General features: G+C 37.3%; 1 long non-coding RNA gene across 1 annotated transcript in view; it reads right to left on the bottom strand.

The window, feature by feature from the left end:
• Positions 1-666: 666 nt before the first annotated feature.
• Positions 667-12,516, bottom strand: part of LOC142342067 (uncharacterized) — a 68,443-nt gene continuing 56,593 nt past the window's right edge. Inside the window, exon 4 of the long non-coding RNA XR_012759145.1 lies at positions 667-711. This is a non-coding gene — a long non-coding RNA (uncharacterized LOC142342067). The remainder of the gene's footprint in view (positions 712-12,516) is intronic.

Here is a 12,516-nt window from a genome sequence, read left to right as displayed (position 1 = left end):
TCCGACTTGAAAATTGTGACTAACTGAGGGCAAACGTCAGCGTCAACGATAAAAATTATTAAAATGAAATGAAATTTAATATGATTGGGTTGAATTTTTTGCTTAAAAAGTGGCCAATGCTGCAATTATTTGTCTTTCTACCCCTTATGCGGTAATAATAGTTCAACCACTGCATATAATAAATTCCTCAAAATTTTCTCCCCAACTGATACGAAAGCTCATTGAAAAAACTTTTGGTAAATAATGTAAGAATTGTTGTGAAAGAAGGTAACGGTGGTGAAAATTTTTTTTACTGTAAGAGCTCTAATTTTCAATTCACCAGTTTTTCGATGATCGCGAGCATCTAATCCGGTTTGCCTGGTAGTCAGTTGGAAATTATAATTTAAAAAAGTGTTTAGATCGTCAGGCAGTGAGGTCAACACAACTATCGCTGACTACCAGAGTGACGAAGAGCTGCCCAAATTTAGGTGCGCGACCCTAGACTGCTCTAATCAGACCCAAATTACATGGTCTGAGAAACGCTTGAGTTGCACGATGGTCTGGACAATGGTCGCACTACGGACTGATCAGAGGACAAAGTCGCACTATAGTACAGTAAGTAATCCACAGCAATCTACAGTAAGTAATAAAACACAAAGAAATAAACTCTGAATTATTACCTGAAGTGTTCCATGTCCCACTCAGCTTGAGGCACCTGAAGATTTTCACCACCTGGAAAAGAGTTTTCGTTTTAGTTTAACAAGTTTGAGTTTTAATAAATGATGCAAAATTGGGGAGAGTTAGCTACCCATCTTTCCATGCTTTTTTCAGCTCAAACGTTTCACCATCCTCGAAATAGGGCACATAAGAGGAAGTTTTTTTCAGGGCTGCAAATGAGCAAAAAGCCAAGTGCTGTCGAAGTGATCTTACCAAGGGAAGTGATTTTACGAAGTGAAGTGATTTTACGAAGCAATCTTATTTTCTCGTCACAATTTTCGGAAAAGAATAGTGCATTCCATCGTGTTAGTTCAATAATTTAAACAGTTCAAGAACCGTCTAATACTTTTACTTTGTTCACTTTTTTTACCAACCCGGGTTGGTAAAAAAGGTGAACAGAGTAAAAATTGAAGGCGGATCTTGAACTGTTTAAATTATTTTGAACTAGCACGACGGAATGCACTGTTCTTTTCCGTAAATTGTGACGAGAAATTAAGATCGCTTCGTAAAATTCATGAAAGGTTGCCTATTTGGAGTTTAAGATTTCTATTATGGGATGAAAATTGTAACTGCAATTACACTAAGGTGCTCTACAAATCAGTTGCTATACAAATTGGTCGGAGCAGATTATTTGTAAACCCCATTAATATCTCGCCTTTTATAAGACAACAAACTAATATATATATATATATATATATATATATATATATATATATATATATATATATAAACACACATATATATATATATTTATATATATATATATATATATATATATATATATATATATATAAATATATATAAAGAAAAAATCAATGTCCTTTTCTGTATGGAGAACTAAAGCAAAAGCAGCAAACACTAAAAGAGAATTAAGTTTTGATTGACAGCAATGGAAAGTTCTTGGCGAGGATTATTAATATTATTATTATTAAATTGACTTGGTACCCGCGATGCGGGAATCACTTTGTTAATTAATTACAAAAACAGGACCAATTAACAGTATACTGATAGTTTTTAAAGTTCAAAGCCTTTACTTTCAACAGAAAGTTCAGCTGTTTCCGAAATAACACTGTTGGACAAGTCCAGTCAAAAGTTGAGATGTCATTTCGCTGGGTGAGAACATTTGCATATTTCACAACTCTCAAGACAAAATACTCTTCCAATTTGACTGATTTTGTCCAATTAAAATTGGTCCTCAAAAATTGTTTCGCTGCAGAACGGTTACTGCGTGGTCCCTTGAAAACTTTCCAATAATCATCAAACTTAAGGGCAGTATCACAATTGTAAATTTTTTTTCAGCCCAAGAAGATCATTTCGAACCAGAAGAAAACTGATTGGCAGCAAATCGTTGTAAATGAGGCTCTGATTGTAGTCACTATCTGTAAAAACTTTCTTATTCAAAGCCCACTTGAGCGCTCGTTTTTGCATCTTTTCTAGTTTTCTGTAGTTTGGATTAAGTTGATGTCATGGCCCAGGTCTAGGTGCAGACTCAAGAAAAGACTTTGAAAGTCCAATAGCGGGGGTCAATACTGATTATAAACACACAGTGCAGCAAATAGTTAGAGTGCGGCTGAGTTCTTCTCATGGGTCCAGCCTAAGACTTTTCATAACCAATTAGAGTCGAGTGATTTCTTTTCATGGGTCAACTATTAGTTTTTTCATAACCAACAAAATCAAGATAAGGTCTTTTCATAGATCCACCATTAGGCTTTTCATAAGTCTGCGTTTTTGTGAATTTGGATTTTTTTCTACTTCTCATTGCAGTAGATTTCTTATAGCTCAAATAAGTCGAGTATGGTCTTTTGAATAGTACATTTTGGTTGCGCAGTGTCTTTTCATAAGTCTGCACCTAAACTTGGGGGAACAGCGGGAACAATTTTATGCCCGGCCATCAATCGCAATGAAAACGTGGCCGTGCATAAAATTGTCCTCGCTCTTCGCCCAGTTTTAGATACAGACTTATGAAAAGACACTGCTCGACCAAAATGTACTATGCAAGAGACCACACTCTACTAATTTGAGCTATAAAAAATCTACTGCTATGAGAAGCAGAAAAAAATCCGAATTCACAAAAAAACAGGCTTATGAAAAGACTAATGGTGGATCTATGAAAGGACCTTATCTTGATTTTGTTGGTTATGAAAAAACTAATAGTTGACTCATGAAAAGAAATCACTCGACTCTAATTGGTTATGAAAAGTCTTAAGCTTGACCCATGAGAAGACCTCCAGCTGGACTTTAACTAGTTGCTGGACTGTGTAATTAAAGTCAGTATTGGCCCCCGTTACTAGACTTTTAAAGTCTTTTCATGAGTCTTTTCAAGGTTTAAAAAGGACGAAATTCGACCGAAATTTACTATGCAAAAAACCATACTCAACTCATTTGAGCTTTAAAAAGACTACCGCTAGGAAAAGCAGAAAATTTTTCAGAAAAATCCGAATTCACAAAAAAACAGACTCATGAAAAGACTAATGGTGGACCCTTTAATGGACCTTAACTCCATTTTGTTAGTTAAGAAAAAACGAATGGTGAACCCACAAAAAGATCTTGCTTTTTCTAATTGATTCAGAAAAGACTTTAGCTGGACACATGAAAAGACCTCAGCTGAAGTTTAACTAGTTGCTGGAAAGTTGAATTATAGTCAATATTGCCCCCCCCCCCACTATACTTTAAAGTCTTTTCATGAGTCTGCACATAGACATGGGTCATAGAATCAACTTCAAATCCAAGAGTTTCTGATTAGCGTCATCTTGCTCGCCTTACATTGAGAGAAATGCTCGAGGCGGAAATAACACAACCACGAAAACGAAACAAATAACCTAATAAAATATAATGCAACATGAGAAAAACAAAGATAACAACATCCCAGTAACATTTTTTTGAAACTCGCGTTAGGCATAAAAAAGTTTTCAATTATCCAGAAGACATTTAATTATAGTGCACCGCCACTTACTACTTCCCTAGTTTAATTTCAGTGACAACAAACATATAACACTTTAATAAAGACAGACCGGTTCCAATGAGGCAAAACTTCACTAAATCAGTTAACTTCGGTTCAAAAAGTTTCACCAAACGCTACAAATACCCGGGTTGACCACCATAAATCAATCGTAGATACCATATCAAAGTCATGTATGGTTCTTATGGCATCTTACCCGGGCCGAGGATTTTCCCCAAAAATAACGGGGAAGAGAGTGTAAAGAGTGTATAAATAAAAAAATTACCCCCCTATTTCTCCGCTTAATTAAGGGTGAAAGAGTGTAATTATAAGAGTGTAATTTTAAAAAATAAAGGTGGAAGAAGGTAATGAGAATTGATCCCCCCATCTTCCGCCTGTCGAACATGTTACTTTAATTGTCTGCATTAACCATTGCGCCAACTGACACTAGGATCAGATGTTTCAATTTGGTTATATTAGTAATCGTGTAAGAGTGTAATTTTTTATCAGTTCACCCTAAATTACACTCTTTGCAAAGAGTGTAAAAAGAGTGGAGAAAAGAGTGTAAATACAGTGTAATTTTTTAAAATTACACTCTTACCCTCTTTTCCCCTATAAATAGGAGTGGAATACGCATTACACACTAATCCCCGCTAATTAGGAGTGGATTAGGGGTGAAACCTCGGCCCGGGTAGATACCATATCAAAGACCCTACAAAAAACAAGGGACATACGTGAACGTTCCTACGTGAATGTAGAAAAAACTCGGGAACTCTCAAAGGTTATTATGCGTTGTAGTTTTTTCAATAAAAAATCGAACAGTCTACTGAAATGCGCCGCACTCAGTAACTTAAACATTACAGTTAGATGTTATTATTTTTTTAAGAAAAATACGTTGCGTGAAGCCTAATTTGAATTAAACAAGTTCCGTTGCGTAACGTGAACAAGCAACTGCGTAGTTTTGAATGACTACTATCCTGAAAATGCAAAAACAAACCAACTAGTCAAAACCAAATCAATAATGATATCACTACCAAAACTTATATCTGGATTCAAAAAAATCAGAGACCACTTGTCCACAAGAATGAAAGCAGCTTGAAAACTCAACTACCCACTTATTTTTGCTCAAATAACTTGAGTTATAAATTTTACCTAAATTTTGTTACTAATTGCTAAAATCTGAACTTATTGAGATGGTTTCCAATTTTTTTTCTGACAATTTTTTGGGTTGTAAAATTGACCAAATCATAAAATAGTTTAGTCACAACTTAAACGAAACATTGGATTTGAAGTATTTGCAATCTCGTTTTAAAAACTATTAATTCTTGCTTAGTTAAAAAAATTAGTCTAATTCATTTTTTACTAAGTCAATGTTATTCACCTGATTCAACGTAACAACTTTGTCACTTCATTATTGACTCATATTTGATGCTTCTCAATATAATGTCGTCATGTTAATCTGAAGTGCTAGTAGTAGTGAAGATGCCTGTATTTTAACGGGGGGGAGGGGGGGCTGTCCCCCCGTTAAAATACCGGCATGGCCTTTTTTAGGTATCCTCTTAGAATTTCCCTAACTTAGACTGGAATAAAACTTAACTGTTTCATTTAGTTCTTCGGAAAGTTTCATGCTTTGAGTTGAATTTTGTTTTCCCCTTTCTAACCATGAAAGTCGGTTGGTGTTTGTATTAACAATTTCTGCTTTCGTGTCGAAGATAAAAGTACAAGTGAATTTAATTAACTTCAAGGCGTTAGTCCCAACTTTTGTTTCTAATCAATAACCGTTAGGAATAAAGGAAATGCGGGCTAGTTTTGCCCTGCACATTATCAGCACACATACAAAACTTTTATTCCATAAATTTTACCAGTTCTGTTCACAAAATTACCAACATGCAAAAATTTTAAAGCAAGTTTTTGATTGTTTTCAGTTGGAGTCAGTACTAGATTCATATAAAATTGCACGCCGTGCACGCTTGTGAGGAAGAACTGGGGTGTCCTTGTCGCTCTCTTCAGCTTCAATTAAAATGAATTCGTTATGACTGGGTGTGTGTGGTTCCTCGCTCACTTCACAGCTGTTTACTTCCAACTCACTTTCATTGTACGTGCGTCGAAGGAAACCCCAATCTGTCTCCTTGAAACTGTTGTCTGACCTATCACCCAGCGTGCTTGAATTCAAAATTTTTATTTCCTGGCGTTGGTCGCGGTTACCAAGAGCAGTTTCTGCCCCTTCATTATTGTTGGTGTTGTCCTTATTTACGTCCCAGTTATCCAGATTTTCACGCATGAAAACGTCGTCTACAATTTTATGGTGGCCAAAAGGTAAGCTTGTTATACCGTCGTCAAAAATAAATCGTTTATCATCGTAGGCGGACAAACGGTAGTTCGCTGCACTTTCAGTTGGCTGTTGCTCAGGGACTTTTTTCAAAGACTGGTGATTGCATGATTGAATAAGCGTTGTGTGGAGATGGATATGCCCTTCATGCTCTTTTTCTGGGTATCTAAATGAGAAAAACAAATCTTTTTCCCCGTTTTTTGTTACCGGATTTTTGTAAGCACTTTGGTTTTATATTAAAGAATTTTGAGTTGTCTGCTTTGATTAAACATATCTAGAAGCCTCAGAATTTTAAAGAACATAATTGCAAAGTTTTTTGGATAAGTAAAACAATTGGAAAAACATACCTGCTGTGATTATGGAGTACAACTTGGATTTGATTCCAACAAATTCTGTCATTACTGATCCCGCCAGTTCATCTTTGAATTTGAGGACTTTCTTTTTATTGGTCGGGTTGTAGAGGCTTGCTTCCTTTGGGTAGTTCGAAAAATCGAATTCTTAAGAGACAATGGGATTGTTTTTAAGGTCAGCGTAGAGGTCTTCTGTCATAATTGCATACGTCAGGGAATCTGTATCACTGTACAAAAGTTTGCAAGCAAAGTTTTCTTTCATTATTTTATAATGAAACCTGAACATAAAAATCTTGGAGAGATCCAGTAATGTGGCTCCAATGATCAACGGCTTTGGCCAAGTGAACTCAGTGCGACGAAGAGTTACTGCAGCCAGGTTTGGGTTAAATATTTTGAACGACTTAAAGTTAAACTTTGCGCTTTGTTCTAGCAGCTCTTTCTCGGATCTTACTAGCATGACGTTGGTACGTTTTCTCGGATTTTCACACTTTTTCGCGTACACATTATTTATCATTAATTTGAAGAAATTCTCGTCAAATTTGTTTGTAACCTGCTCTCTCTTTCTGCTATTTAACTCTATATAGGGAGCTAACCAAAATCCTTGCAAAAATCTGAGCACTCTGTGAACTTTAGTCACTTTCAGACCGAGCTCCGAATACAGCTGTAAAGTCAAATAAGGTAAGGTATGGTGGGGCTTGGCAAACATAGTTTGGAGCAGTTTTTTGCTCTTCGTACTAACCCTTACATTCATTTTCTCTCTCAGATTCTCCTGGTACTGACTCAACCAGATTACTTCGACAGACTCTCTGGTTGGAGCAAGTGGATAGTCACTCAGAATGTCGTGCAATTCCGGGGGATATTCCAGGTCCACCTCCACGATGAAGCCGTATGGTGAGTCTTCTGGGGTTTGCAGCATCTCACTCAGTGGCATCTCAACGATTTCAAATTTCAATTGGTAGACAACAGGTTTGCATTATGCCAGAGATTATTTGCGTCGATTGTGAAACCAAAGGAACTCTCAATTGTTTTATCAAAATACTGCAAATATTTGCTGTAAGCTTTGAAAAGTCTACTCGAGTAAACTGAGGACCTGCCACCGCGCATAAGATTTTCAAGATTCTCTCTCTCTCTACAACAAGCCTAACGTTAATATTACATGTTTTCAGATATGCATCACCCGCTAAGTTTGCTGCAGAGAAATACTGAGCGCAATCAAGGCCATCAGTTTCATAGCACACTTTGCTAAATTTTTCAAACACACGAGCCAGCAGTAGGTTGTCAATTGTCAGATACAAATCGTGGTAATCGCCTAATGTTTTGCAATTAAACGTTCGGAAAACTTGGTTAGCATGCGCCAGGTTTTCGAGTGTTATAGAGACTTCACCGCCAGCTAATGTGTTTTTCCACTTGTTTAGGGGAGGCAAACGTTTTCCACTGAATCTTTCAAAATTGTCAAAGTAACTTTATGGGTAGAAACTTTTTTGATGCAACAATTTTATTTGCTTTTTGCAAATTTCTCTTCGAAATGGTTCTCAATATTTTTAAATCCATCTGTAGGCAAAAAAGACACCAATTTTTCAAGTGACATTCCCATGAATCGGAAACAGTCGAGAAAGCGCATATTTTCGAAAAGTTCCATCAATTCTCCTTTTTTTGTTTTTGTACTCGTCAACCTTTACTCTGATTATCAGACATATATATTTTTCATCTGTTTGAGGGATAACTTGCAGTTTACTATTAGAGCTGAAATATTGAATAGCTTGACATATATGATGCAAGTCATAGTTTGATAGGTTGTGGGCAACCACAGGGGTGAAATTTAGACTTCTACGCTTCAAGTTGCATGTGTTGTGCGCCCAACCGAGGCAATCACCCGAGTAGTGGCAATGATCTAACACTTTGATATCTTGTGCATTGAAGTCCAAACCACAGATCCAGCAGGCTTTAACTTCACTTCTGGTTTGATCGAGCTGACCAGTGAAGATTTTATGTTGTTGTTTTCTGTTGTGAATATCATATGCTAGACTTTCTATTGTTTTGATAAAGTCGGACATACAGTTTGGTGAGCGTACCAATTTGAACATTAGTTGTTTTTGTGTGGACTGTTCAATTGCATTTATACAAAAGCCAGACGGAACATGTTTTTCAATGTTGTTACTTGAACTTATTTTTGGGTTATTGAATGCTGTGTGCACAGGTAGTAGAAGCGACTCTAGGTCGAAATATAACACAGTCGGGGCAAAGGACCTGGCTTGAAACTTTTTGAATTTTAGAATGCACGCATTCTCTTTCGGCATTTTAATGTGGACCGCTTCATAGCTGCTATAAAGTCTTTGTGTCTTTCCGTTACTTCAATGTTGCTACTTACATGAAATCAATTTCGGCAAATTTGAAAACGTGGATGAAGTTTTCTACCACGAACTTTCTGTACTAAATTTACCAACTCAGTGATGAGGACGTAGTGGAAAATTTTGCCGTTGCTTAGTAGCAGATGGTCAACCACAAATTCCTGATCCCACTTCTTGGAAATTTGATACGGTATGAGTTCTTCATTCTCGTTAAGTTTGAAACAAAGAAAAAAAATTGCTGTTTTTTGGATCGTAGAAGAATGAGTCGACATTGGTACTAAAGTTGCTAAATCATAAAATAAGTTAAATAAAGCTTGACTCACCGAAAAAACTTTTATTTGGACATCGTTTTCTTTCGTTTTCGAATATACCGGTTTCGTCCACAGGCATTGGCATCTGGTGATTACCATACGGTTGATGAGCTCTTGGGTCTTTTGGTCCGTACAGAGAAGGACTTCGCTTTGTTCGCCAAGTGGTGTCTTCGTTCACGATTGTGGGTCCTTAGAATAAGTGGAAAGCAGCCGTGTAGCAATACAGAAAGCAGTTTGGATCTTGGTAGTTCCTGATGTTCATTAGCGATTGCTCTGATTGGTACTTGACTGGCAAAGCAATGTAGGAGCCAGCACGAATTGGGGAGAACCTTGACAATTTTATTTCGAATTTCAATTGGTAGACAACAGGTTTGCATTATGCCAGAGATTATTTGCGTCGATTGTGAAACCAAAGGAACTCTCAATTGTTTTATCAAAATACTGCAAATATTTGCTGTAAGCTTTGAAAACTCTACTCGAGTAAACTGAGGACCTGCCACCGCGCATAAGATTTTCTGCCATATCAAGATGCTCTCTCTCTCTACAAGCAGCCTAACGTTAATATTACATGTTTTCAGATATGCATCACCCGCTAAGTTTGCTGCAGAGAAATACTGAGCACAATCAAGGCCATCAGTTTCATAGCACACTTTGCTAAATTTTTCAAACACACGAGCCAGCAGTAGGTTGTCAATTGTCAGATACAAATCGTGGTAATCGCCTAATGTTTTGCACTTAAACGTTCGGAAAACTTGGTTAGCATGCGCCAGGTTTTCATGTGTTATAGAGACTTCACCGCTAGCTAATGTGTTTTTCCACTTGTTTAGGGGAGGCAAACGTTTTCCACTGAATCTTTCACAATTGTCAAAGTAACTGTATGGGTAGAAACTTTTTTGATGCAACAATTTTATTTGCTTTTTGCAAATTTCTCTTCGAAATGGTTCTCAATATTTTTAAATCCATCTGTAGGCAAAAAAGACACCAATTCTTCAAGTGACATTCCCATGAATCGGAAACAGTCGAGAAAGCGCATATTTTCGAAAAGTTCAATCACTTCTCCTTTTTTTGTTTTTGTACTCGTCAACCTTTACTCTGCTAATCAGACATATATGTTTTTCATCTGTTTGAGGGATAACTTGCTGTTTACTATTAGAGCTGAAATATTGAATAGCTTGACATATATGATGCAAGTCATAGTTTGATAGGTTGTGGGCAACCACAGGGGTGAAAATTAGACTTCTACGCTTCAAGTTGCATGTGTTGTGCGCCCAACCGAGGCACTCAGCCGAGTAGTGGCAATGATCTAACACTTTGATATCTTGTGCATTGAAGTCCAAACGACAGATCCAGCAGGCTTTAACTTCACTTGTGGTTTGATGGAGTTGACCAGTGTAGATTTTATGTTGTTGTTTTCTGTTGTGAATATCATATGCTAGACTTTCTATTGTTTTGATAAAGTCGGACATACAGTTTGGTGAGCGTACCAATTTGAACATTAGTTGTTTTTGTGTGGACTGTTCAATTGCAGTTATACAAAAGCCAGACGGAACATGTTTTTCAATGTTGTTATTGAACTTGTTTTTGGGTTATTGAATGCTGTGTGCACAGGTAGTAGAAGCGACTCTAGGTCGAAATATAACACAGTCGGGGCAAAGGACCTGGCTTGAAATTTTTCGAATTTTAGAAAGCACGCATTCGCTTTCGGCATTTTAATGGGGACCGCTTCATAGCTGCTATAAAGTCTTTGTGTCTTTCCGTTACTTCAATGTTGCTATTTACATGAAAACAATTTCGGCAAATTTGAGAACGTGGATGAAGTTTTCTACCACGAACTTTCTGGAATAAATTTACCAACTCAGTGATGAGGACGTAGTGGAAAATTTTGCCGTTGCTTAGTAGCAGAAGGTCAACCACAAATTCCTGATCCCACTTCTTGGAAACACGATACGGAATGAGTTCTTCATTCTCGTTAAGTTTGAAACAAAGAAAAAAAAATTGCTGTTTTTCGGATCGTAGAAGAATGAGTCGACATTGGTACTAAAGTTGCTAAATCATAAAATAAGTTAAATAAAGCTTGACTCACCGAAAAAACTTTTATTTGGACATCGTTTTCTTTCGTTTTCGAATATACCGGTTTCGTCCACAGGCATTGGCATCTGGTGATTACCATACGGTTGATGAGCTCTTGGGTCTTTTGGTCCGTACAGAGAAGGACTTCGCTTTGTTCGCCAAGTGGTGTCTTCGTTCACGATTGTGGGTCCTTAGAATAAGTGGAAAGCAGCCGTGTAGCAATACAGAAAGCAGTTTGGATCTTGGTAGTTCCTGATGTTCATTAGCGATTGCTCTGATTGGTACTTGACTGGCAAAGCAATGTAGGAGCCAGCACGAATTGGGGAGAACCTTGACAATTTTATTTCGAATGACAGAAGCTTTTCGAAACGCCGTCCGCTTCAATTTGTTGTTATTGTCGAGATACTGTTTATTAATTGTTCAACTTCATTCCAGAACATTTCATCTGTCAGATTCTCTCCAGGGTAGACGATGGTCATTTATGAGTTTATGAAAAAATTGAAGTGTTCTGGTTCTTCTTGTTCAGATACGTCTTTCAACATTTTTAATTTTGCTGCAAATTGAATTTTCTTTGGTCCCGCTCCAGTCTCACTTCTGACGATCGGTTGAATATCATGTTTTTGATTCATGAGATACTCAAGCATGTCGTTTTCGTTGCCTGACGTGTGCAATTGAATCGACTGTAAGTTTCCACTTATTGATGACATCACGGGTAGGTCACCATTGTATCCATTTTTTCTCAACTGGGGCGTTCCGTGATTTAGTTTTATATGATCTTCGAACACTGATTTCAGCAGGAAAGTTTTGCTGCAATAAACACAATATGAATGGTGTCGGATCCATGCAGTTGCTTTGTATGTTGGATCCTTCCGACTAGCGATAGTGATTCGAAGTTGCATTCATTGCACTGAAGTGGCTTGTTCTGGGTTTTGATGTTGTGTATTGCCTTTCGATGTCTCCTTAAGTTGCGGAAACTTGAGAAAGTTTTATGGCAGATATCACACTGGCAGCTCATTTCCGCAAATAGCTTTAGGCAAACAGTAGGCAAAGTTTGAGTTTGATCAACTTTCTGATAGCAGCCAAATTTTGCAAATGAGTGTTTCGTTAGCAGAAGAATGATCAAATAAAACTACTACGCCCAATCCTAACGGTGTTCTAGCTTGAGAGGAACTTACGTAGACTTCAGTCACACCCTCGTTTCTATAAACAATTTTGTTCTTATCGGTTCTTTGAATTTAACCTTAACATTTGGCTATAATCTGTGTTCATTTAGTTTTCGGAAGCCTCTAGGACCTCACTCGAAGTTTTTACGATTGATTCGGTACCCAAAGGGTATGGAGCTCAGACGCAACCCACTTAAAATCAATTTGAGTTGAATGGTCACCACTCCTTATTCGTAATTCAATTGTTCAACAATGTTTTGATCAGACGTACCGCTAGTTTATGTTTTACGAGATCAAGCTCTGGGGTGCCA

Source organism: Convolutriloba macropyga, chromosome 7, assembly GCF_964194025.1.
Source record: "Convolutriloba macropyga chromosome 7, txConMacr16.3, whole genome shotgun sequence".
Lineage (NCBI taxonomy): Eukaryota > Metazoa > Xenacoelomorpha > Acoela > Convolutidae > Convolutriloba > Convolutriloba macropyga.
The sequence above is the reverse complement of the archived record's forward strand: the minus strand, read 5'-3'. Positions and strand labels throughout refer to the sequence as shown.